The sequence below is a fragment of the Felis catus genome, chromosome C2 (genome assembly GCF_018350175.1).
Source record: "Felis catus isolate Fca126 chromosome C2, F.catus_Fca126_mat1.0, whole genome shotgun sequence".
Classification (NCBI taxonomy): Eukaryota; Metazoa; Chordata; class Mammalia; order Carnivora; family Felidae; genus Felis; species Felis catus.
Window position 1 is genome coordinate 103390832 of NC_058376.1, and position 24320 is coordinate 103415151.

General features: G+C 37.3%; 1 long non-coding RNA gene across 1 annotated transcript; it reads right to left on the reverse strand.

Moving 5' to 3' along the window:
- Nucleotides 1-7740: 7740 nt before the first annotated feature.
- LOC123379812 lies at nucleotides 7741-23681 on the reverse strand. The gene is made up of 3 exons (XR_006584680.1): nucleotides 22531-23681; nucleotides 22021-22072; nucleotides 7741-7796 (listed from the first exon to the last, which is right to left on the reverse strand). It is a non-coding gene; the product is annotated as an uncharacterized LOC123379812 (long non-coding RNA).
- Nucleotides 23682-24320: the final 639 nt, after the last annotated feature.

The following is a 24320-nucleotide window of genomic DNA, read 5'->3' on the forward strand; positions in this document are numbered from 1 at the left end:
GTCAGGTCTTGACCTCAGGGTCATGAGCTCAAGCCCCACATTGGGTTCTGTGCTGGCTGAAGTCTACCTAAAAAAAGAGAGAGACAGAAAGAGAGAAACATATTGTCTCTTCAGATTAAAATCAGAACAGTCATTTCTTCCTATATTCCACTAGTCATATCGAGACATGATCAAGTCCAATACTGATAGGTCTAGAAAGTATATTATATCCACATGAACATAGCAAGTATGGGGAGAGGGGAAGAATTGTTGACAAGCAATACAATCTATCACAGAAGAAGCATTTCTCAAATACCAAAAGTCTCACTGGGGACAAACATCAAGAAGGAAGAGGATGAAGAGAGTGTTTACAACATAAAGTTGTTATTTTTTTTAAGTCAATTTTAAAAGATCAAAGGAAGCTTCACTGAAGAAGTCATGTTACAAAGCAAGGAGATGTCTTCTTGCAACTTTTAAAAAAATGTTTATTTATTTTTGAGAGGGGGACACGAGCAGAGAGAGGAACGGAGGATCCAAAGGGGCTTGGTGCTGACAGCAACGAGCCCAATGCTCGACTTACAAACTGTGAGACCATGACCCAAGCTGAAGTCAGACACTCAACCCACTAAGCCACCCAGGCGTCCCAAAGAGGTGCCTTTTTGAATACCTCCAGATTTCCAGCCATTCAAGATACCAGAGAATCGCCCAAGGCAGCTGCCCTAATTCACTATCCCTGCAGTCACGTATCCATGAGGAACTCTGGGATAAAATTCAATCTTCAGCTGTGCTTTTGACTTCTGACTTATTTCACAGTAAAGTGTGCTTTCCCTGTCACTGAGCAAATTACCCGGAAAATTAGCAATTTTTTTGTACTAATGCAGGCTCTAAATACTAACTCTCCTTTAATGATCATTATAATCACTTAAGAGAGTCTTTTCTGTATATTAAATTTTAAAATAGAAATATGTCACGTGTCAAGGTGAAATTCAAATTATGAGCAGTATAAAATCAAATGAAGTATGAATATACACACATACACATGAACACACACACAACCAAATTAATTCATAAAATGTTTTGTGTTCCCTTCAGGGTAGCATTTGTACTCAACTTATTAAGAGGAAAACAATGAAGGCTCAGAATAAAGCTCTTTTTATAAAAAAAAAAAAAAAAAAAAAAAAAAAAAAAAAAAAACTACATCACCAAGCAGATTACATTCCTGACCCTGAATTGAAGAAGTTTGTCAGCTTTCTTTCCAAGGACATCAGCCCTGTCAGGCTTCAGTCCAGAAAGCTTCTCTTTTAGCTCACTTTATCTCTTACTGACCTTTACTCCCCAGATGTGTATCTCATGTAACAGGTCTGTACACTTGACCCTGACCACTTTGATCAAACACAGAAGAGAAAGGAGTTAAAGGAGAAAGCTTCCCTTTCTAAGCAAACAGCAAAAAATCTTCATATTTCAGAGCCTTCTGTTTCTAATAATATAATTTTCTCTGAAACTTACCTATTTAAAACTTAGTTTCACCAGTAGCATGGAGTTCAGGAAGTTCCAAACAGTTTGAAATTAATTTTATACTTTATACGATTTTAATTGCTATGATGTTTTAGTTCATCCTTCCTCTTATTGAAAATCTAATTGCAAAAATATTCATTTGTTTTCAGCTCTGGTACAATCATAAACCTTACAGTAGATAATTTAAATGGGAGAGAGCTTCCTTCTATTTTGTAATTTAATGTGTAAATAAAGTCAAATTTTAACTGCTAGATGTTGTACTATGCTTGTTCATCTTTCAAATTGACTACCAGAAGAAAAGAAAGATTATCTTTTTGGCTGCTTCAAACCTTTTTCTAAAACCATTTAGCTTTGTTCTCATTGATTCAAGCAATAAGAGACCTAATGTTCCTTGAACAACTTGTATTTGAAAATGCTTTTTGCTTCCTGAAAATATTCAAGTTTTATAACATTGGGATTTTTTTCAATAAAGTGGAGTTCAAGAATATAAGCAAATCTCTCACCAGGGACCTTTGAAATATTGCAATATATCAGCAATTCAATTGAAACACTAAAAATAGTTCCTTTTATATCATACATTTTCTTAAGGTCTGATAGATTTATACTTCCCTCTATGAAACCAATTAATTTTTGCTAATAGGCATCCATCACTAGTATACATTAATATCTAAGTGTTTGTCTTAAATACATGGTAAGGTGCCAATTATAATGAAATCCTTTTCCAATTATTCAAATCCTGTCAGAGCAGTGACTCTATGCATTTGGGAACAGTCCTGGTTAGCCGCAAAACAACCCCGACAATATATTGATTAAACCTGAAATATGTGTATGACTTGATTTTTCTCCAAGTTCCGGGTCACCTAAAAAGTAATCGCTCAAATTTTACTTACTTTTTCATCTCTGTCCTAAGACCCTCCCTTAAGTATTTCTAGGGTTCCCCATGGGTGTGGCCCCACAAGCCCTGCATGGTCCACTGTGCCCCACTTCTCCTCAAGCCTCTGCAGGACTCTACCTCTGCTCCTTCTCCAGCAATAGAGGGTGACAGTACGTTATGAAGCTGGGGAGACACCTCTTGTATATGCCTACTTGAATGTTTGCTTTTCTCTTGATGTCTTAGAGAAATTTAAATGAAAATCATTTCCTGTTTCTCCTGGTCCACATAGATCTCAAATATGAGACCAAAGAGGGCTAGCCTGAGACATAAATACAAATAAAATGGATGGTTTCATTAGAATTCCCCTTTCCAGGTGGCAAACATATATGGCAAGAATGAAATCCTCTCCCAGGAAGAGTTCTCAGTTCTTATGCTTATCAGCTTTCTCATTCCTTAATGCTAACCCAACATTTCCACATGACTCCAGAAATATCTGGATCCCATTTTAAATACAAGACCCGTGGTATATAAAGTAACATGTAGATATAACTAAAACATTTTCAAAACTACTTCTATTTGCACAGCAAAATAAAAACTTTCAACTCCCATAGCTTAACTTTGGAGATACGTGTTGTGATAGACATTTGTGGTTTTTCTGACTGAAAGCCTTCCTTTTTTTGTTTGGCAAATTTTTAAGCTTCAGAGTCCTGCATCTTCAAGATAGAAGCCAGGAAACTCAGCCTCCCTCATAGCTAGGACTCAAACATATGACCTAGACTTTACCAATATGGTGTTCACAATGAGTCTCTGATTTGGAAGTGAGCAGCTTGAGAAAAGAGGCTCTGCGTACAACCCAACATGTTGGGAAGGCTTCCACCAGAACTGCCCAGCTTCCTCAGAGACTTCACCTATGCAGGGATGTATGACAAAGTGAGAGACAGTCTTTTTTTTTTCTGTTTGCCTTTGTTAACAGGATTCCAGAAAGGCTGTGAGAAATTAGGAAGAGCTGTTTCAGTGAAAGTTTCTCACAGACTTTCTGAATTACACAGGACTCAAACATGAGCCCAACAGTGACTACACTCTATTCGTAGTATGTCTTCCTGACTGATGACTAACCTTTTTTCACTGGGCAAAAAAAAACCTTTTTTCACTAAGCAAAATTGGCTTATTCTTCTTCCCCAAGTAAGTTTCCTCAAGCCTCTTACATATATGTGGTGGCCTAATCCGTAATTTCACTCCAGTCACACTCAAACCCCACTTAGACTCAAGCTGGAGTCCCTACTTTATTAATCTCTTAAATGATTAAGTTATCAAAGAGTGAGTATGTTCTAATGAATTGAAACGTGTTTAAGTAAATAATCAAATAATCAAAATGTTCCATTTCAACATTTTAGAGTAACAAAAATCTACTAGTACAATTCCAAGCCCCCACTCTACAATTGCAAGAGGCCCCATCTTTTCCCAGGGTTCTTCTGAGATTCCCAAGGACCTTTAGTATTGTTTACTTAATTTAAAGAGTTAATTACAGTGTGCCTGGGTGGCTCAGTCAGTTAAGCATCGGACTCTTGGCTTCATCTTAGACCACAATCTCACAGTTCATGAGTTCGAGTCCTGAATTGGGCTCCACACTGCAGGTGACGAGCCTGCTTGGGATGCTCTCTCAAAATAAATAAATAAACTTAAAAAACAAAATAAAGAGTTAATTCCCATATATAATTATCTGAGCCTCATCAGACAGCCCAAAAGCCCCAGTACTTTTCTTCCAATGGCACTCTGAGCCACCCAGACAAATGCCCCATTTGCTGTTGCTATTGTAGTTCTGTTGGTACTGGGCCACAGACATTCAAGTATGAGCCACACTTTTGTGCCCAGAGAAGTCTCCGTCTTTTTTTTTTAAGTTTATTTATTTATTATGAGAGAGTAAGAGAGCATGCGAGCAGTTGGGGGCGGGGGGGGAGTGCGGCGGTGGCAGGGAACAGGCAGACAGAGGAGAGAGGGAATCCCAAGCAGGCCTGTGCTGTCAGCATCGAGCCCCACTCAGGGCTTGATCTCACGAACCGTGAGATCATAACCTGAGCCAAAATCAAGAGTCAGATGCTTAACCAACTGAGCCACCCAGGCACCCCTAAAACCAGCCTCTCAGGATTGCTGTAAGCCTGGCCAGACTCACTCTCTTGACTTTTCAGAAGCATAAGTAAAAAAGCAAACTCTGTGCTCCTGAAGAGACCATCTCAAATTCTTAGTTATTCAATCCTTAACAAACCCAAGAGAGGACACTAATAATCCTTATTGAATACCTTTTAGGAAAACTAATTCTGCACCCTCTTTGAGAAGCAAAATATGTACATCTAATTGACATTTACTAAATAGAACACAATATGTGCATTCTTAGATTCAAGGTAACCTCATACCTTTACCTAAGAGCAAGGGGTGGGTGTTTTCTGATCTTACTGACCCAGAATGAAAGAGCCTATTCTGAAGAATTTCCTTAACAAAAGTAGTTCCTTCCAAAGGCAAAGACATTTTTACCTCTATAAAGCCAAATTGCCAGTCACCATGAAAAGAACAGTTTCTTCAGTAAATCTTTTAAAAGGTAAAGTCTTTCTGTGTAGTTTTTTTTTAATCTAAAAACAACTCATGCTTTCTTACCTAAAAGAAAAAAAATCCATTTAAGAGCTTTTTAAATCAAATTTGATACACGTGTTTTTTTAATAAGTACTACCTGCAAATGGTACAAAATTCAAATTTTACAAAGTATATTTCTCTCTCATCCCATTTGCATTCTCAAAAATAACCATTCTGTGCAATATTTTATACTTCCTTCTAGAGATTGTAAAAGAATCAATGCCAGCATAATGACATAATACTTCTTTGGAAGCTTCCTGAGTCAACTACTTATTTTGCAACTTTCCCCATGTTGACGTTCTATCGTGTTCCAGTTTCTGTATTTTTTTCCGGTCCCTATAATTATTTTGAACTGCTACCTTCACATCAAACAGGCTCTTTCACTTTTCTTCTTTTTCCCCAATATAAGATAGTGAGGTAGTGGCTATTTTACCCCTTTACTGGTAACTTTGTTCTGAAGAGTGAGGAAGTTATAATTTTGGTTAGATTTTGCTTATTGTTTTTCTTACCCAGTATAGTTGATTACTTATTCTGATATTTTAAGCTTTCCTGATATTATAAATTTAAGTGGAAAAAAAAAACATGTATAGCATGTCAAGAACTGAGAAGGGTCTGAAATTTTAACCTACTTGCAAATAAAACTTAGCCTCCCACATTCTGAGAGATGCTGGCAGAAGACATGAGACTCCTGAGTCGGAGACAAAGGATGGTTTATTACTCATAGCAATAGCCAGAATCCTATCATTTGTGACAGTTCCCCAAACTTCAATTCCCACAGTGTGACATCAAGAAGACGAAAACATACCTACATATGAAGTACAACGAATTACAGGAGAAGAAACCTCAGTATAATGATCCCAAACCATTTATAATGGGAAGTAAAGTTGTCTGACTTCTGCCCCAAAAAAGAGACATCTTTATTATACTGGTCAGAAAGCAAACCTGCCCGCTGCTTTCCAGGGAGATACTATCTCTATCTTCCAAGGCTGTTTATTATACAAACATCCTTGAAAAGATAGTTCATAATAAACATAATCAGTTCCACTGCTCACACGATGTACAGATGTGAGAGATTAGAATTACCTCCAAACATTCAGTGCCTACAATCTGCTAGGTACTGGTAAGAATTTCAATTCCTTCATTCTGCAAGTTTTTATTGAGCACTTACTTTGTTCCAGGGGCCATGACCAGTGTCCATTAAAGAAAATAATGTATGTGGAGGAATTTTTTGAACCATGGGAGACAAACGTGAGTTATTTTTCCTATTACCATAGTCGAACTATCTTTTTAGTATTTGCCAATAGTAGAGATGACATATATGTCCATTTTTTTTGCAGGTTATCTGCCAACGTCTATATTGGTCTTTAATTCCACAACAGGGGTTTATCTAAGGAGACAGAGTCCTAAAGCCTCAGAGCCCTGGCTTCTTCTGCACAGAACAGGGTTCTCTCTATTCATAGCCAGTTTTCCTGGGGCATTCAGTCCTCTCCATTCATAAAAGGATGAAGACAGAAACTTATTAGCTTGGAACTCAAAACTGCAAAAATTCTCAGTTATGAAATCACACAATATTGAAGCACAGTTAAAAATGTTAAGCCAAAGATTGTTCCACTTGAGTGCTTTCTAATTTGAGTTAATCCATTTTGCTTATTCAGAATTTGGCATGGTGTATATTTAATTATGGTGTGTTATGTAATGAATAAGAAAGTATCGGTTACTCTGAATACTTTTTATATTCATGAAACAAAATTTTCAAGATAAAGAAATCAACTATTTTGCAAATTAATATATAATATATAGTTTATGTAACACCAAAAAAACACCACTTTAGGTAAGAGAATGTAAATTTCTGGGGTCTTTTGTCGTTGTTGTTTATTTATTTATTTGTCTCACAACTCTTTGAAATATAATTGGCATGCAGAAAACTGCACACAGTTAAAGTGTACAACTTGAAGAGTTTTAACATACGGATATATCCATAATATCATCACCACAGTCAAGATAACAAACATTCACCCCAACAGTTTTCATGTGCCCCTGTGTAATTCTGCCTCCAGCAGAGTGAAAAGACGATCTATGGAATCGGAGATAATATTTGCAAATCAATATCTGATAAAGGGTTAATAGCCAAAACACATAAGGAACTCCTAAAACCCAATAGCGATAATAAATAAATAAACAAACAAATTTAAAAATAGGCAAAGGACTCAAATAGATATTTCTCCAAATAAGACATAAAATGGCCAACAAGTGTATGCAACTTCACCGATCATCAAGAAAATGCAAATCAAAAGTACCATGAGATATCACCTCATATCTGTTAGGATGACCATTATCAAAAACAAAAAAAAAAAAAAAATCCAAATAACAAGTGATGCAGAGGACGTGGAGAAATTTAAATCCTTGGGTACTGTTGATGGGAATATAAAATGGAGCAACTGCTATAGAAGACACTATGCAGGTTCCCCCCAAAATTATAAAATACAATTACCATATGATCCAGAAATCCCACTTCTGGGTATTTATCCTATAGAATTGAAATCAGAATCTCAAAGAGATATTTGCATACTCATATTCATGACAGCATTATTCAATAGCCAATAGGTAGAAGCAACCTAAATGTGCATCAACAGATTAATAAATAAAGAAAATGGGGTGGGGTACCTGGGTGGCTGACTTGGTTAAGCGTCCAACTCTTGACTTCAGCTGAGCTCATGATTTCAGTTTGTGCTGACAGCACGGAGCCTGCTTGAGATTCTCTCTCTCCCTCTCTCTTCTCCTCCCTTGCTCGTGCTCTCTTTCTCTTAAAATAAATATACATTAAAAAAATTTTTAAAAAGAAGATATGTGGTATATATGTATACACACACAATGGAAAACTATTCAACCATAAAAAGAGGAAAGAAATCCTGTTATATGCTGCAAGAATGAACCTCAAGGACATAATTTTACTATGCCAAATGAAATAAGCCAGTAACAAAAGGACAAATGCTGTAAGATTCTACTGAGGTTTCTAAAGTAGTCAAACTCATAGAAACAGAGCAGAAGCAGAAGAATGGTTGTCAAGGGCTGAGGGGAGGGGGAAATGGGGAGGTGCTGTTCATTGGGTAGAGTTAGTCATGCAGGATAAAAAAGTTCTAGAGGTCTGCTGCACAAACACTGTGTTTCTAGTTAATGACATTGTGCTGTATACTTAAAATTTTTGAAAAGGGGAGATTTCATGTGATTTTTTTACTACAATAAAAAAAATTTAGCAGGGAGGGACAATTACCAAATAATTATCTGAAATGTCTAGCAAGGATGAATTCTATGAAGAAAAATAAAACCCAGGGTAAAAAGATAAAGCAAAAAAATCCGCTGTATACATATGGATGGGTCTATTTCTGGACTCTCTAGTCTGTTCCCTTGATCCAGATGTGTATCTATCATTATACCAATATGACACTGTCCTTCTTTTTAAGTATTTTATTGAGGGAGGTATGACTGACATACAAAAATATGTACATATTTTAATATTTTTTTATTTTTAATGTTTATTTTTGAGAGAGAGGGAAAGAGAGAGAGCACGAGCGGGGGAGGAACAGAGAGAGGGAGACACAGAATCTGAAGCAGGCACCAGGCTCTGAGCTGTCAGCACAGAGCCCAACGCAGGGCTCAAACTGTGAGATCACAACCTGAGCCGAAGTCAGACGCTTAACTGACTAAGCCACCCAGGAGCCCCAGTATTTATTATACTTTAAATATCTTACAGCTTTATTTATGTTTTTACGAGTTTTTATGTTTGTTTGTTTGTTTGTTTGTTTTGTCAATTATACCTCAATAAACCTGGGAGTAAAACCATAATTGGAGAATTCCGTGAAAAATAAAAGAAAGGTTGGTGTTTGGGAAACAAAATCGGTACATATTTAATTCACACAACTTAAAAAATTTGGATGTAAGTATAAATCCATGAAACCATAACCACAATCTAGGCTTTAAACATATCCATCTATAATTTTTTTTAATTTGTCACCTACAAAAGTTTCCTCTTGCCTTCTTTATTTATTGTGTGTGTGATCTTAACATAAGATCTATCCTCTCAGCAGTTTTAAGTATACAAGACAATATTATTAATGATGAATCTAAAATAGTACAACTCACGGAAGCAGAGAATAGATTAATGGCTGCCAGGGCCTGGGAGGAGGGGGAAACAAGAGGATTAGTCAAGGAATACAAAGTTTCAGCTATTCAAGATGAATAAATCCTGGAGATTTACTGTATAGAATAGTTAACAAGACAGTATTGGACACTATGGGATTACTGAAGCCATATAAAAACTCTTGAAATCTAGTAGCATAAAAAAAAAAGCTTTATTTGTTTTCACAATTGTTTTGGCTATCTGGGTCCATTGCATTTTAGAATTTTAGAATCGGCTTATCAATTTCTACTAAAAATTTCTTCAAAGATTTTGACTGGGATTAAGTTAAATATCATTTTCTTTGTGTAGAATTGACATTTTAACAATATTGACGCTTCTAATCTGTGTACCTGGAATATCCCTCCACTTATTTATCTTTTTTATAATTTTCTCAACAATGTTTTATGGTATTTAGTATATAGGTCTTGATATATTTGTCAAATATATCCCTAAATATTTCATACGCTGGTGCTAATGTAAAGAATATTGTTTATTTAATTTAAATTCTTTTATTATGTATATTGATTTAGTATCCTACAATTTGCTAACACTTATCACTTCTAGTTGCTTTTTATAGACTCACTGGAATTTTCTGCATAAACTATTATATTTTCTGTGAATAAAGACAGTTTTACTTTACTTTTCCCAGTCTGTATGACTTTTATTTTTCTTGCCTTATTTTGCTGGCCAGGGCATTTATTCTAATGCTAACCATAAGCAGTGAAAGTAAACATTCTTGATGCCAAAGTTAAAAGGAAATTATCAGTCTTTAATCATTAAATATGATGTTAGCTGTAAGTTTTTCATAGCTACTCTTTATCAGGTTGGGGAAATTCCCTTGTATTCTTATTTTTCTGAGAGTTTCTACCAGGAAGCTATGCTGAATTTCATCAAATGCTTTTTCTATATGCTTTTCTTTCTTTGTTAATATTTTACATTACATTATTGATTTTTAAGATGTTAAACCAATCTTGCATTCCTGGGATAAATCCTATTTGGTCATAATATATTATCCTCTTACTATATTGCCAGAATCAAATTGGTAATTTTTTAAATGAATTTCTGCATTCATGTTTATAAGAGATACTGATCTCCAGTTTTATGGGCATGTCCTTATCTAGTTTTGGTATCAGGGTTATGCCGACGTCATAAAATAAGTTGGAACTTTTTCTCTCCTCTTCTATTTTCTGGGGGAAAAAAAGCATAAAACTGGTATTTCTTCCTCAAATATGTGGTAGAATTCACATGAAATCTTCTGCACCAGAATTTTTCTTTGTGAGAAGACTTTTAGCTACAAATTCTTTTCTTTTCTTTTCTTTCTTTCTTTCTTTCTTTGTAAAGTTTATTTATTTATTTTGAGAGAGACACAGACAGTATGATTGGATGAGGGCCAGAAAGAGGGAAAAGAGAGAATCCCAAGCAAGCTCCCCACTACCAGCACAGAGCCGATGCAGGGCTCGAACTCATGATACCATAAGATCATGACCCTAGTCAAAACCAAGAGTCAGAGCTTAACCAACTAAGCCATCCAGACTCCCCCAAATTCCATTTATTTAATAGATACAGGACTACACAGCTTATCTCTTTCTCCTATTTGAGCTACAGTATTTTGTATCTTTCAAGGAATTGATCTATTCGACAAAGTTGTTGAATTAATTAGCATAAAATTGTTCATGATATACATCTTTTTAATATCTGTAGGATTCACTCACCCCTGCTCTAGGAGCACAGTATGTATGAGCTGTTACAGTCTACCTTCAACTAATATTATACTACTTTACATATACCAGTAGAACTCTTTAACAATCTACTTCCATTTCCCCCATCCTGGACCTTGTAGTACTATTGCAGTCTACCTCTGTATATGTTATAAACTATTAAATACATTGTTACTAGTTTTGCTTTAAACCATTATCCTTTAAAGGGATTTTTTTAAGTAAGAAAAAAACTCTTACATTTACACAAATATTTTTTACCTCCACTTCTCTTTATTTCTTTGAATAAATACAAATTTCCATCTGACATCACTTTTCTTTTTCTGGAAAAACTTTCTATGACACTTCTTATAGTACTGCTCTGCTGGTAATAAATTCTATCAACTTTTATATGTCTGAAAAATACTTTTATTGCACCTCCATTTTTAAATATATTTCAGTTGAGTATAGATGTCTAAAATAATAGGGATTATGGGGGTACCTGGGTGGCTCAGTCAGTTAAGCATCCAACTTTGGCTCAGGTCATGATCTCTCAGTTTGTGACACTGAGCCGCCCGTCAGGCTCTGTGCTGACAGCTCAGAGCCTGGAGCCTGCTTTGGATTCTGTCTCCCACTCTCTCTGTCTCTCTCAAAAATAAATGAACATTAAGTTCTTTTAAATAAAAAATAAAATAAAATAATAGAGATTATGTCATTTGGTACTTTAAATTTGATACCCTACTATTTTCTGATTTGCATTCTTTCTGTGTCATATGGATTTCTGTTTTTCTGTATGTCATCTTCCTTTGATTTAATTATTTTTTCTATTCCTGCTTTTAAGCAATTTAATCATCTGCCTTGTGTGGTGTTCTTCATGTGTCTTCTGATCAAGGTTTGTTGAGTTTTTTATATCTATGGGGTTTACAGTCTTCTCGAATTTGGCAACACTTCAGCCATTATTTCTTCAGACATTTTTGCTGCCTTCCTCCCATCTCTTTTCTCCTTCAGAGACTCCAATGGCAAATATATGAAGATACTGAAGGTCCCCAACAGTTTGTGCTCCGTTCATTTTTCTGTGTCTTTTTTCTTGCAGTGTTCATTTAGGATAGTTTCCATTACTGTGTCTTCAAATTCACTAATTTTTCCTTCTATAGTGTATAATCAATCACCTGTTTAATTCCATTCAGTGCATTTTAATCTCAAAGACCATATGTTTCATCTCTAGAAATTCAATTTAGGTCTTTTTGTATCTTTTGTTTCTCTCTTCATCATGCTTATGTTTTTCTCTGACTTTTTCAACATACGGAATATATTTATAATAATGGATTTATTGTCCTTTTCTACTAATTCTATCAACTAATTCCACCATTTATGTTTCTATTGACTTTTTCTATTAATTGATTTTTCTCTTCATTATGGATTATAATTTACTATATCTCTGAATGCCTAGCAATTTTTTATTAGATGCCAGACATTATGGTTTTTACATTGTCAGGTACTGGATGTTTTGTATTCCTTTAAATATTTTTGGACGTTTTTCAGGGATGTAGAAAATTTCTTGGAAATGGATACTACTTTTTTTTGTTTACACATTTTTAGACAAAGTTCTAAGACGTAGTTAATTTACTTGGAGAAAATATTTTGACATTTGCTTTTAAGCTTTATTAGGCAGGTTTGGAACAGCCATTAATCTAGGGTAGGGCTCAGCAAACTTGTTTTTGTAAAGGACAACATAGTTAACAGCTAGGCTTTATGGACCACATATACCCTGTTGCATACTCTTCTTTATTTGCCTTTAACAACTTTAAAAAAAAAATAAATAAAACCCCAGGGGAGGGGTGCCTGGGTGTCTCAGTCAGTTAAGCATCCAACTTCAGCTCAGGTCATGATCTCATGGTTTGTGAGTCTGAGTCCCACTGACAGCGCAGAGCTTGCTTGGAATTCTCTCTCTCTCTCTCTCTCTCTCCCTCTCTCTCTCCATCTCTCTCTGCCCATCCCCCACTCTCTCTCTTCTCTCAAAATAAATAAATAAGCTTAAAAAAAAAGTAAAGCCGGGGAAGTGGGGGCAGGTGTTAAATAGGTGATAGGGATTAAGGATGCACTTGCTGTGATGAGCAGCAGGTGTTATTAAGTGTTGAATCACTAAACTGTACGCCTGAAACTAATATCATGTTGTATGTTAACTAACTAGAATTTAAATACAAACTTTAAAAAATAAAATAAAAACAACAAAGTAGACAGGGGCACCTGGGTGGCTGAGTTGGTTGAGCCAACTCTTGATTTCAGTTCAGGTCGTGATGGACGAGTCATGGGATCAAGTCCCACTTCAGGCTCCACAATGAGGATGGAGACTTCTTAGGATTCTCTCTCTCTCTCTCTCTCTCTCTCTCTCTATCTCTATCTCTCTCTCCCCCTCAGCCCCTCCCCCTCTTGTATGCTCGCTTGCTCTCTCTCTCTCATTAAAAAAAAAAAGTAAAACCATTCCTAGTTTGTGGGTTGGACAAAAAAGGCCAGATTTCAGCTGCTCGCCATAGTTTTCTACCCTTCATCTGGGGCTAAGTTGACTCTCTACTCAATTCCTTGGGAATAAAGAGGCTTTTCCACTCTGGTAGAAGCACAAACTATTCCTGGCACCATGTGAGCTCCACTGGCTATTCCACTTGATCCTTTGTGAAGAAATATCTGAGAGCCAGGTCTCCAAAACTCTCTCCCTATGCCCTCTCTCCTCTCCAGTACTCTGCCCTTTCCACTGTAAGTGCCTGGGCCTCCATGAATTCTGCCCTCTGTCTCCTCAACTAAAGGAGAGTGCCAGGTCCTGGTTGGGCTCTCCTCCCTGCACTGAAGCCTGGAGACTCCCGTTAGCCTGTAGCTTGGGCAATCGTAAGGCTCACCTGGTTTGTGCCCTTCTCTCACAGATCACTTTCCTGAGGCACCTGGGTGGCTCAGCCAGTTAAGAGACTTCGACTCAGGTCATGATCTCACAGCTTGTGAGTTCAAGCCCTGTGTCAGGCTCTGTGCTTGACAGCTCAGAGCTGGATCCTGCTTCAGATTCTGTGTTTCCCTCTCTCTCTCTGCCCCTCCCCTGCTCGCTCTCGCTCTCTCTCTCTCTCCTTCAAAAATAAATAAACATTAAAAAACAAAGATCATTTTCCTATACTGCCTGTTGTCCAATATCTGAAAACCATTGTTTCATCTCTTTTGTTATTTAGTTGTTTAAGATAAATCTTGTCCATGGTTAAATTCATCATGAACAAAAATGGCAGTCAAGAATATAATTTTTAAATATTTACATAAAATTGAATATTAATTTAAGCTCAAACAAAAGCATCACAGTTTTTTCCTATAACTTATGTAAATAAAATTATGCTTATATATTACACAAACCACATGAAGAAAATACTTTCTCAGGACAGCATTTTTGGAAAAGACATTTTACATATGAATAAAAATAAGGAAATACTATAAAGATGACAAATTTTTTATTTAATTGTACTATTTCCTGAGAATGAGATAGTTGTTAAAAATTACCATTAGCTAAAAAGAGCAAGCTATAGGATACGCATCACCTAGATGTTGTAACTAAGACATAATCATAGTTAAAAATTTTGGAAACTGGGCCTGACGTCATATTTGATATGTCTAGCAATAGATATTTTTAGGGTTCTAAGCAACTTGGGTTTTAGAAAAAATAAAAGAGTTTCACTTACTTATTTAAAAACTAGGACAGCAATTATAGTGTTATATATTTAAAGCCTCTAAACGTATAGAGTAAATAAATCCAGTTACATGAGTCTTTTAAGAATCAGCTAATTGCTCTGAATACCTCTAATGACTTCTTTCAGATTTTGTTTAGAATGCCAATTATTCTAAATGACATGTTCACTGTAATTTTAAGTCTTCCTCTATTTTAAAAACTATTCCAACTTGTGGTGATATTGCTTTCCAGCAATTAAGCTAAAACTGTGCCTTAAATATTCAACGTTAGAACCTAAATTACATGGGCAATAACATCTCATCCATGAATTTCCAGGAAAAACATTTTTTAGAATTTAACTGACTAACCATATTTCTTACACTAACTGAAAAAAAATAGTAATACTCCCCAGAAGAGCTTACATTAAAATGCCACTTCTAACATAGGATAAACTGACAGAAAACAAGTCTATCTTCATTAGAAGATACTAAGGTCGTTCTAGGTTATAATCAAATAATTCAATTTCATGTTCTTATTTATCAATGAAGCATATCTTTTTTACAGAAATGAACTTAACTCATGCTAGACTTTGTGGAAAGCAAGGAAGTATAATATGCATGTGTCCTGTCCTCAGGTAACTGACCATCTGGTTGCAAGGCAAGGCATATAAACATAGGAAATTAAATAATGCAGGTGATTTAAACATTTTTTTTAACCTTTATTTATTTTTGAGACAGAGATAGAGCATGAACGGGGGAGGGGCAGAGAGAGAGGGAGACACAGAATCGGAAACAGGCTCCAGGCTCTGAGCCATCAGCCCAGAGTCCGACACAGGGCTCAAACCCACGGACCACGAGATCGTGACCTGAGCTGAAGTCGGACGCTTAACCGACTGAGCCACCCAGGCGCCCCATAATGCAGGTGATTTAATAAGCACTTTGTGATTTAGTTAAAAATGATGCCATTTATTAAAATTCTAAAATGTCAGCAATTTTACACATAATCTATCTAATCCTCTCAAAAATTATTTAAGATGGGCATATGAAACAGAACTCTTTGGTTGCAAGTAACATCTCTTCCTTCCTTCCCCATTCTCTGTCTCTGTCTCTCTCTCTCCCTCTCTTTCACTCACATTTTTCCTTCTCCTTTAGAGAATGGCTTCATTCTCTAAAGATCAGTGGCTACCCAAACCTGAAATTCTGACCAGAGTCTCTCCTACACCAGAGAGAAAAGATAGCTTTTCTCCCCCAGCTTTACTTTGAAAAGAAAAATCTGAGGAAAAATTTCTAACTGGTCTTAGATCAAATGTTCATGTCTTGGAGAGATGATTGTTGCCATAGGGACAAAGAACTACAATTGGTCCAGACAGAGGTTCCTTTACCACTAAGAGAAAGGGAAGCACAGTAAAGTCCCTGGAAGATACATTGTAATTCCGGAGTGTTCTTTTCAATACACCCACGCTTCCTGTTTATTACTCATTCAAGAAACATGCAACATGAGATCAAAAAGAAAGAATTTATGGGAAAAGTAGAATTTGAGCCTTCTTTAAGCCATCAGTGTTTTTTTTGCAAAAACTTAGTCATTTGTCTCGCTTTCTGGGTTTGGGTGATTTAAGGTGTTTCTATAACCACCAAGTTTCCTATAAAATCTTGTGGCACAGTGTGGCTTGTGGGCCAGATAGGAACTGCTACTTGCTTCGGGGGGGAAAACAAAATTAGTGGGGCAAAGCCACACAATTCATTTACATATCGTCTTCACCTTTTGTGCTACAACAGGAATGTTGAGAAGTTGTGACAGAGATTGTGTGGTCCACAAAGGCTAAAATATTTACTGCCTGGCCCTTAATGGAAAAAGTTTAAAGGCTCTTCATCTAGATGCTTGATTACATTCAGATTCAATTGTTTAGACCAGAATGCTTTATAGGTATGTTGTAAAATTATTTTGTGTCACATTATGAGGGGCATAATATTTGATTGTCCTACTCTCAGTGATAAGATGTAATCGCCTTAAAAAGTTAAACATAAGTTACCATATGGTCCAGCAATTTCATTCTAGGTATACACAAGAGAACTGAAAACCTATGTTCAAAGGCTTGTACACAAATGCTCTTAGCAGCATGATTCACAATGGCCAAAAAAAGGAAACAACCCAATGTCCATCAAGTAATGAATGCATAAACAAAAGGTGGTATATCCATATAATAGAGTATTATTCAACCATTAAAAGAATGAATGCTAGGGCACTGAGTGGCTCAGTCAGTTAAGCATCCAACTCTTGATTTCAGCTCAGGTCATTATCTCACAGTCCGTGAGTTCAAGCCCCGCATTAGGCTACATGCTGACAGCACAGAGCCTGCTTGGGATTCTCTCTCTCCCTCTCGCCCTCTCTCTCTCTGCCCTCCCTCCACTCATGCTATCTCTCTGTCAAAATAAATACACTTAAAAAAAAAAAAAGAATGAATGCTGTTATATACTACAGTGTAGATGAACATAAAAACATTATGGTAAATGAAAGAAGCCATATTATATTATTCTGTTTAAATGAAATGTCCAGAATAAGCAAATCTATGGAAAGAGAAAGTAGAGTAGCGGTTTCCAAAGGCAGGTGGGAAGAAGAAATAGAGAACTATTGCTAATAGCCATGGGGCTTCTTTTAGAAGTGAAGAAACTTGTTCTGGAATTAGACAGTGGTGGTGGTTGTACCACTCTATACTAAGTGACTATACTAAGAACCACTGAATTGTACACTTTTAGGGTGAACTTTATTATATGTAAATTATTTCTCAATAAAGCTATTTTTTTAATATGAAATCAGAGAGTTCAGGTTGTATCAGCCGGATCCCTCCACTACAGAATTCCCCATCACAATTTACCTCATGCTTTTATCATTTATCCATACTTGTTGCCTAAAAGCATAATTTTGTTAGAAGTTGCAAAACTGTGATTTTCTAGTTCTACCATTCTTTCTGCATCTATTAACTGTACTTCTTCTATAAAGAAGAATTTTCCCTCATCAGCTATGCAGTTACATAAATATACAATTCATAGAAGCAACACAGGATGTGCTTCGTTCTTTCCCTTTATCAGAGCAATGATTGGTGCTCTGGCAACCTCCAGTGGTGAATCGTGAGACATTTTGTTTTGTTTTGTTTTGTTGTCATTACAAACTCACTGGCTTTTATATATACGCTGTGTTTCAATTCAATGTAGTCAGTCTTCTTGATGTTACCGCCCCATGCACGGGGAGATCCTTTGCACCGGCTCCTATGCCCCGTTGACATGATTTCATATTAGACTTTTTTTTAAACATCTTTGTTAAGTATAACCCACATATTATGCAATTCACCTTTTTAAGGTATACAATTCCATTTTTATTATATCCACAGAATTGTACAACTATCACCACAATGAATTTTAGAACATCTTCATTCCCCTAAAAAGAAATCCCACACCCATCAGCAGTAACTCCCCAATTCGCCCACCCCCTGCCCTAGGCAACTACTAGTCTACTTTCTGTCTCTATTGATTTATCTATTAAGGACATTTCATATAAATGGAATCATGCAATAGGCAGTCTTTTCTGTCTGCCTTCTTTCACTTAGCATGTTTCCTTTTTTTTTATTATTTTGTTTTAAAGTTTATTAATTTTTGAGAGACAGAGCACAAGCAGGGGAGGGGCAGAGAGAGAGGGAGACACAGAATCTAAAGCAGGCTCCAGGCTCTGAGCTGTCAGCACAGAGCCTGACACAGGACTCGAACCCATGAACCACAAGATCATGACCCGAGCCAAGGTCAGATGCTTAAACAACTAAGCCACCCAGGCACCTCATCACTTAGTATGTTTTCAAGGTTCATCCCTATTAAACACATATGAGTACTTCATTCCTTTTAATGGCTGAATAATATTCCATTCTATGGATATACCACACTTGTTGCTCAGATGATGAACATTTGATTCCAGTTTGGGGATATTATGAAATAATGCTGCCATGAACATTTGTGGACAAGTTTTTATGTGAATATATGTTTTCAATTCTCATGGGTAGAGCTCTATTCCTTCTTTCCCTTTTTTGGCCTATAATCATTATATGTACTACATCTATATATGTTACAAACCCAACAAAACATGTTCTAATCATTACTTTATAAAATGTTGTCGTTTAAAGAAAAGAATAAAGAAGAGCAAGTATATATCTAGAGTTTGTTAAATTAATATCTTTATTTTTCATTTCTGGTTCTCTTCCTTTGTTCCCATAGATTCAAGTTACCATCTGGTGTCATTTCCTTACTCCAACACAGCTTTGTTCCCACCCACTTCCTTTGTGCTGTTTTTGTCAAATATATTGTATTCCTATGTGTTATAGGACCAATAATTCAGTTCTATACATAGTTTCATAGAATTGCTTTAAAAAAATTTTTTTAATGTTTCTTTACTTCGGAGAGAGAGACAGACAGAGTGTGAGCGGGCAAGGGGCAAAGAGAGGGAGACACAGAATCTGAAGCAGCCTCCAGGCCCTGAGCTGTCAGCACAGAGCTTGACATGGGGCTTGGAGCTCACAAACAGCGAGGTCATGACCTGAGCCAAAGTCGGACACTCAACCGAGTTAGCCATGCAGGCGCCCCCATATAATTGTTTTTAAATTGTAGTTAAGAGAAGAAGTGTGCATTTATATTATCTTTTAATAATTACATACTTACCTTTACCAGTCCTTTTTGTTTTCTAGCGTACAAATGAGTTAAGGTCTGGGATCACTTGGCTTCAGCCGGAAGAACTTCCATTGGCATTTCAGATAAGGTGGATCTCCTAGCAACTTAATTCTCTCAGTTTTTGTTTATCTGGGAATGCCTTTACTTCATCTTTTCTGTGAATGTAAGGTTCTTAGTTGGCAAAATTTTCCTTTAAGCTTTGAATAGGTCAATCCACACTACATTGTTTCCCAGCCTACATTGTTTCTCATCTATTAATCTTCCTGGAGTTCCCCTGTATGTGAAGAGTCATTTTTCTCTCACTTGTTTCGAGATATTTTTTTGATTTGGCTTTCATCATTTTTACTAAGATGTGTCTGGGTGTGGACCTCTTTGTGTTTATGTTACTTGGATGGGACACAATCTGCCCCACTAGTGAGGAACAGCCATAATACTGAGCTTTAAAGTATCTTTAAATAATTCATTTATGCATGTGATTATGCTACCAAACTAACATGCATACAGCTAGATTTATTTATTTCTACTAGTTTTTAATGTTCAAGGGTTCCTTTTTATTATTCAATTTTCTTTTAAATTATGTAAACCAATGTGGCAAACTCAAAAAATAGAACAAGGTACATTCACAAAAGACTCTTATCAGTTCTGTCTCCTCCTCATCCCCTGAGGTCCCCTCTAAATAACCATTTTTGCTTACTGTGGTTAATCACTTCACCATTTTTTAAAATATAAGAATTGGTATATAAGCAAACAGAATCTAGGGTGCCTGGGTGGCTCATTCAGTTAAGTGTCTGACTCTTGGTTTCAGTTCAGGTCATGATCTTGTGGTTCATGAGATTTAGCCCCACATTGGGCTCTGTACTGACAGCACAGGGCCTGCTGTCTCTGTTTCCCTCTCTCTCTCTCTGCAGTGTTCTCTCTCTCTCTCTTTCTTTCTCTCTCTGTCTCTCAAAAATAAATAAACTTTGGGGCGCCTGGGTGGCTCAGTCAGTTAAGCGTCCAACTTCAGCTCAGGTCATGCTCTCACAGTCTGTGAGCTCGAGCCCCGCTTCGGGCTCTGTGCTAACAGCTCAGAGCCTGGAGCCTGCTTTAGATTCTGTGTCTCCCTCTCGCTCTGCCCCTCCCCTGCTCATGCTCTGTCTCTCTCTGCCTCAAAAATAAATAAAAACATTAAAATAAATAAACTTTTAAAAGTTAATTAATTAATTAAGTACCTGAGTGTTTTGCACAGTGAAGGAACCATCAACAAAAGGAAAAGCCAACCTACTGAATAGAAGATATTTGCAAATAATATACCCAATATAGATCCAAAATCTATAAAGAATTCATACAATGTAACACCGATAATAATTATCCAATTAAAAGTGAGAAGACCTGAATAGACATTTTTCCAAAGAAGATACACAGATGACCAAAAAACACATGAAAAGATGTTCAACATCACTAGTCACCAAAGAAATGCAAATTAAAACCACAGTGAGGTATCACCTCACACCAGTCAGAATGGCTAGTAGCACAAAGACAAGAAATTACAAGTGTTGGTGAGGATATGAAGAAAGGGAAACCCCGTGCCCTGTTGGTGGGAGTGTAAATGGGTGCGGCCACCATGAAAAACAGTATGGAGTTTCCTCAAAAAATTAAAAATAGAAATACTATATTTCCCAGTAATTCCATTTCTGGGTATTTACCCAAAGAGAATGAGAACATTAACCCAAAAAGATATATGGTACCCTATATTTATTGCAGCATTATTCGGAATAGCCAAGACGTTAAAGCAACCTAAGTGTCCGTTATAGAAGAACGGATAAAGGAGAGGTCGTATATACAGTAGACCCTTGAACAACACAGAGGTTGGAAGATTGACACTCGTACAGTCTAGAATCCACATATAACTTTTGACTCCTCCAAAAACTTAACTACTAACAACCTACTCTTCACCAGAAGCCTTCCCGATGATATAAACAGACAATGAACACATATTTTGTATGTTAGACATATTATCTACTGTATTTATATAGTACAGTAAGCTGGAGAAAAGAAAATTGTTTTAAGAAAGTCATAAAAAAGAAAATACATTTATAGTACTATACTGTATTCGCTGAAAAAAAATTAACTTATAACTGAACACATGCAGTTCAAATCCACATTGCTCAAGGATCAATGCTATATACAACAGAATATTACTCAGCTATAAAAAAGAATGAGATCTTGCCATTTGAGACAACATGGATGGACCTAGGGGGTATTTTATGCTAAGTGAAATAAGTCAGACAAAGACAAATACCATATGATTTCACTTATATATGGAATCTAAGAAGCAAAACAAAATGGAAATAGACTCATTAATACAGATTTTTTTAACATTTATTTATTTTTGAGACAGAGAGAGACAGAGCATGAATGCGGGAGGGTCAGAGAGAGAGAGGGAGACACAGAATCTGAAGCAGGCTCCAGGCTCTGCACTGTCAGCACAGAGCCCGATGCGGGGCTTGAACTCACGTACAGTGAGATCATGACCTGGGCCGAAGTCGGACGCCCAACCGACTGAGCCACCCAGGAGCCCCTAATACAGATTTAAAAAACGATGGTTGCCAGAGGAAAGGGGGTGGAGGGATGGGCAAAAGAAGTGAAGGGGCTTAAAAGTTACACGCTTTTAATTATAAAAGAAATAAGTCACAGGGATGAAAAGCACAGCATAGAGAATATAGTCACTAATACCAGAATAACTTTGCACGGTGACAGATGGTAACTACACTTACCGTGGTGAGCGTTGCGTAACCTACCGAGTTGTCAAATCGCTGTGTTGTAAACCTGAAACGAATATAACATTGTATGTTAACTCTATCTCAATAAAACAAAACCCTGAGTTCATTTTTACATACAATTTATATTACTGCTTTGAATGTTTATTACTTTCACACATTAACATAGAAAAAGACCCCATTTTTATTAAAAAAAAATCATTTTTACTTCCTGGCATATTATCCCCATATTAACCCCATTCACTGCTCAAACTTACTTCCCACCATGGGAGCCACAAAACCCAGAAGCCTGTTCCCCATCGCCTCTGACTTAGGACATGGACTACTGGCACAGGTCTGGTTACTTAAATGCAGCAGCCTGGCATTCTGAACCCAGACAAAGAGGCAGGAGCGAGAGAGAATCCGTTATGATGTCAAGGGCAGTAGCAGCTAGGTGCAATGTTCAGTGCTTTCTGTGGCGGTGATAAAAACTGAGGCATCCCCAGCCCCGTAAAGGCAGCAGTGTACCTCCCTGAGTCTGGTTCTGTAGTACAATCTTGACCATGGCTCTGACTCCTAGTCTGCCACTGTTCCTTCTGGTTTCACGAGGCTTGTTTGCCAGCCCTCCTGGTAACTCTGGGAGCAATCCCATAGTCTTTGAGTAAAATCTTTTCCTGCTTTATCAGCCCTGGCTGGTACACTTTCTTTTGTTTTCGTACTGAAATTAATGGCAACGTCCTGAAAAATGCGAAATGAGTTAAAATTGTTCAAAGGAAATGAAAATGATTTGATGACTGCTCAGAAATGAGAATTCTGAAGTTATTTGGCAAGAAGAAGAAGAAGTCAAAATCACCATGATCTTTGACATAACACACTTGTCGGCTTTTGTAGTCAACTTATTTCCATTTTGCTTAATCACACAAAGCTGTAAATTATGATAACCCTCAAGGCAGCTGGAGGCCTCACTGGCCCCTTGATCTCTAGGTAAAATGTCCTTATAGTCAATAATTCTGCAGCTCGTGAAATCCAAAGCTCTCTCTCAAGGTCGCTGTTAATCCTGCTCCAACTGGCATCTGCCTGGCCTCACTTCTAAGCTCAGATGTCCTTATATTCTGTCTTATCTCACCCAACACTGACTCTGTCTGAGGCCCTTCTCACACACAAGCTTTTGTGACATTAATAGATTTGACTGAGTCTTATTTTTGAGAGGGGCAGGCAGAAAGGTCACATCAAGCAATGTTGTACTATTTTACTGACTCTAAATTTTTCTTTCTATCAGATGAAGCAGTTATGGCCATTCTCTGAAGCTTTGAGACCCACTGATGTCCAGGCCCTAAGGGGGTTTCTCTTTTACCCAGTGATAATCTCTGTACCTTGTTTCTGTTATTTTTATACCACTTCTTTGTACTGACTCTTCCCAGTCTGTAACAGGCAGCCAAGTTGCTGTGAAAATAATTAGAATCATAAAGGCAGGCATACAAAAAGCAAAAAATCCAATGGAGGGTTTCAATTTTTGGTGGATTTTTGGGTTCACCTTTTTTGAGTCCTGTTTTAAATCTGCAATAGGCTGTTAAGTGGGAAACAGGAGAGGTACCCTGGTGGCTCAGTTGGTCAAGCGTCTGACTTCGGCTCAGGTCATGATGTCACGGTTTCTGAGTTGGACCCCCATGGCGGGCTCTGTGCTGACAGCTCAGAGCCTGGAGCCTTCTTCCAGTCCTGGGTCTCCCTCTCTCTCTGCCCCTCCCCGACTGGTGTTCTGTTTTTCTCTGTCTCTCAAAAATGAATAAATGTTAAAAAAAAAAAAAAAAAAAGTTAAGTGAGAAGCAGGAAAGCCTTGCGGGGAATCAGGACATGGAATTTATTTATAATCATTTATTAGAAAGAAAACTGAAGGAGACAATTTTTCCCTCAAATCTTCGTGGGAACTAAATGAGGGTTGCCTGGGTAAAGAGGCGACAGGGACAAGCCCTGTACTAGCACATCACCTGACAGGAGGCGGGAAGGGATGAATCACAAAGGGGATGCGGTTGGGAGCGGGGCAAAGCCACCACCAAGGGCAGCCAGATCTCTAAAGCACTGTCTACAGGGGGCCCAATGGAAGCTGTGTGGATGCCCAACCACCACCTATGGCCATTCCAGTTGACAGTCACAGCCAGCTCAGTAACCACCCCAAGGGCTATGTTAGCTCTCCTCTCATGCTGATGGGGGAGGCTCGCCACCCACGGATCACCCACCAGCAGGACATCTACCTGAACTCTCCCCACCTCCAAAACATGTCATATAGATACTTTATTTTTCAAAAGCCCAGGATTTGCCAA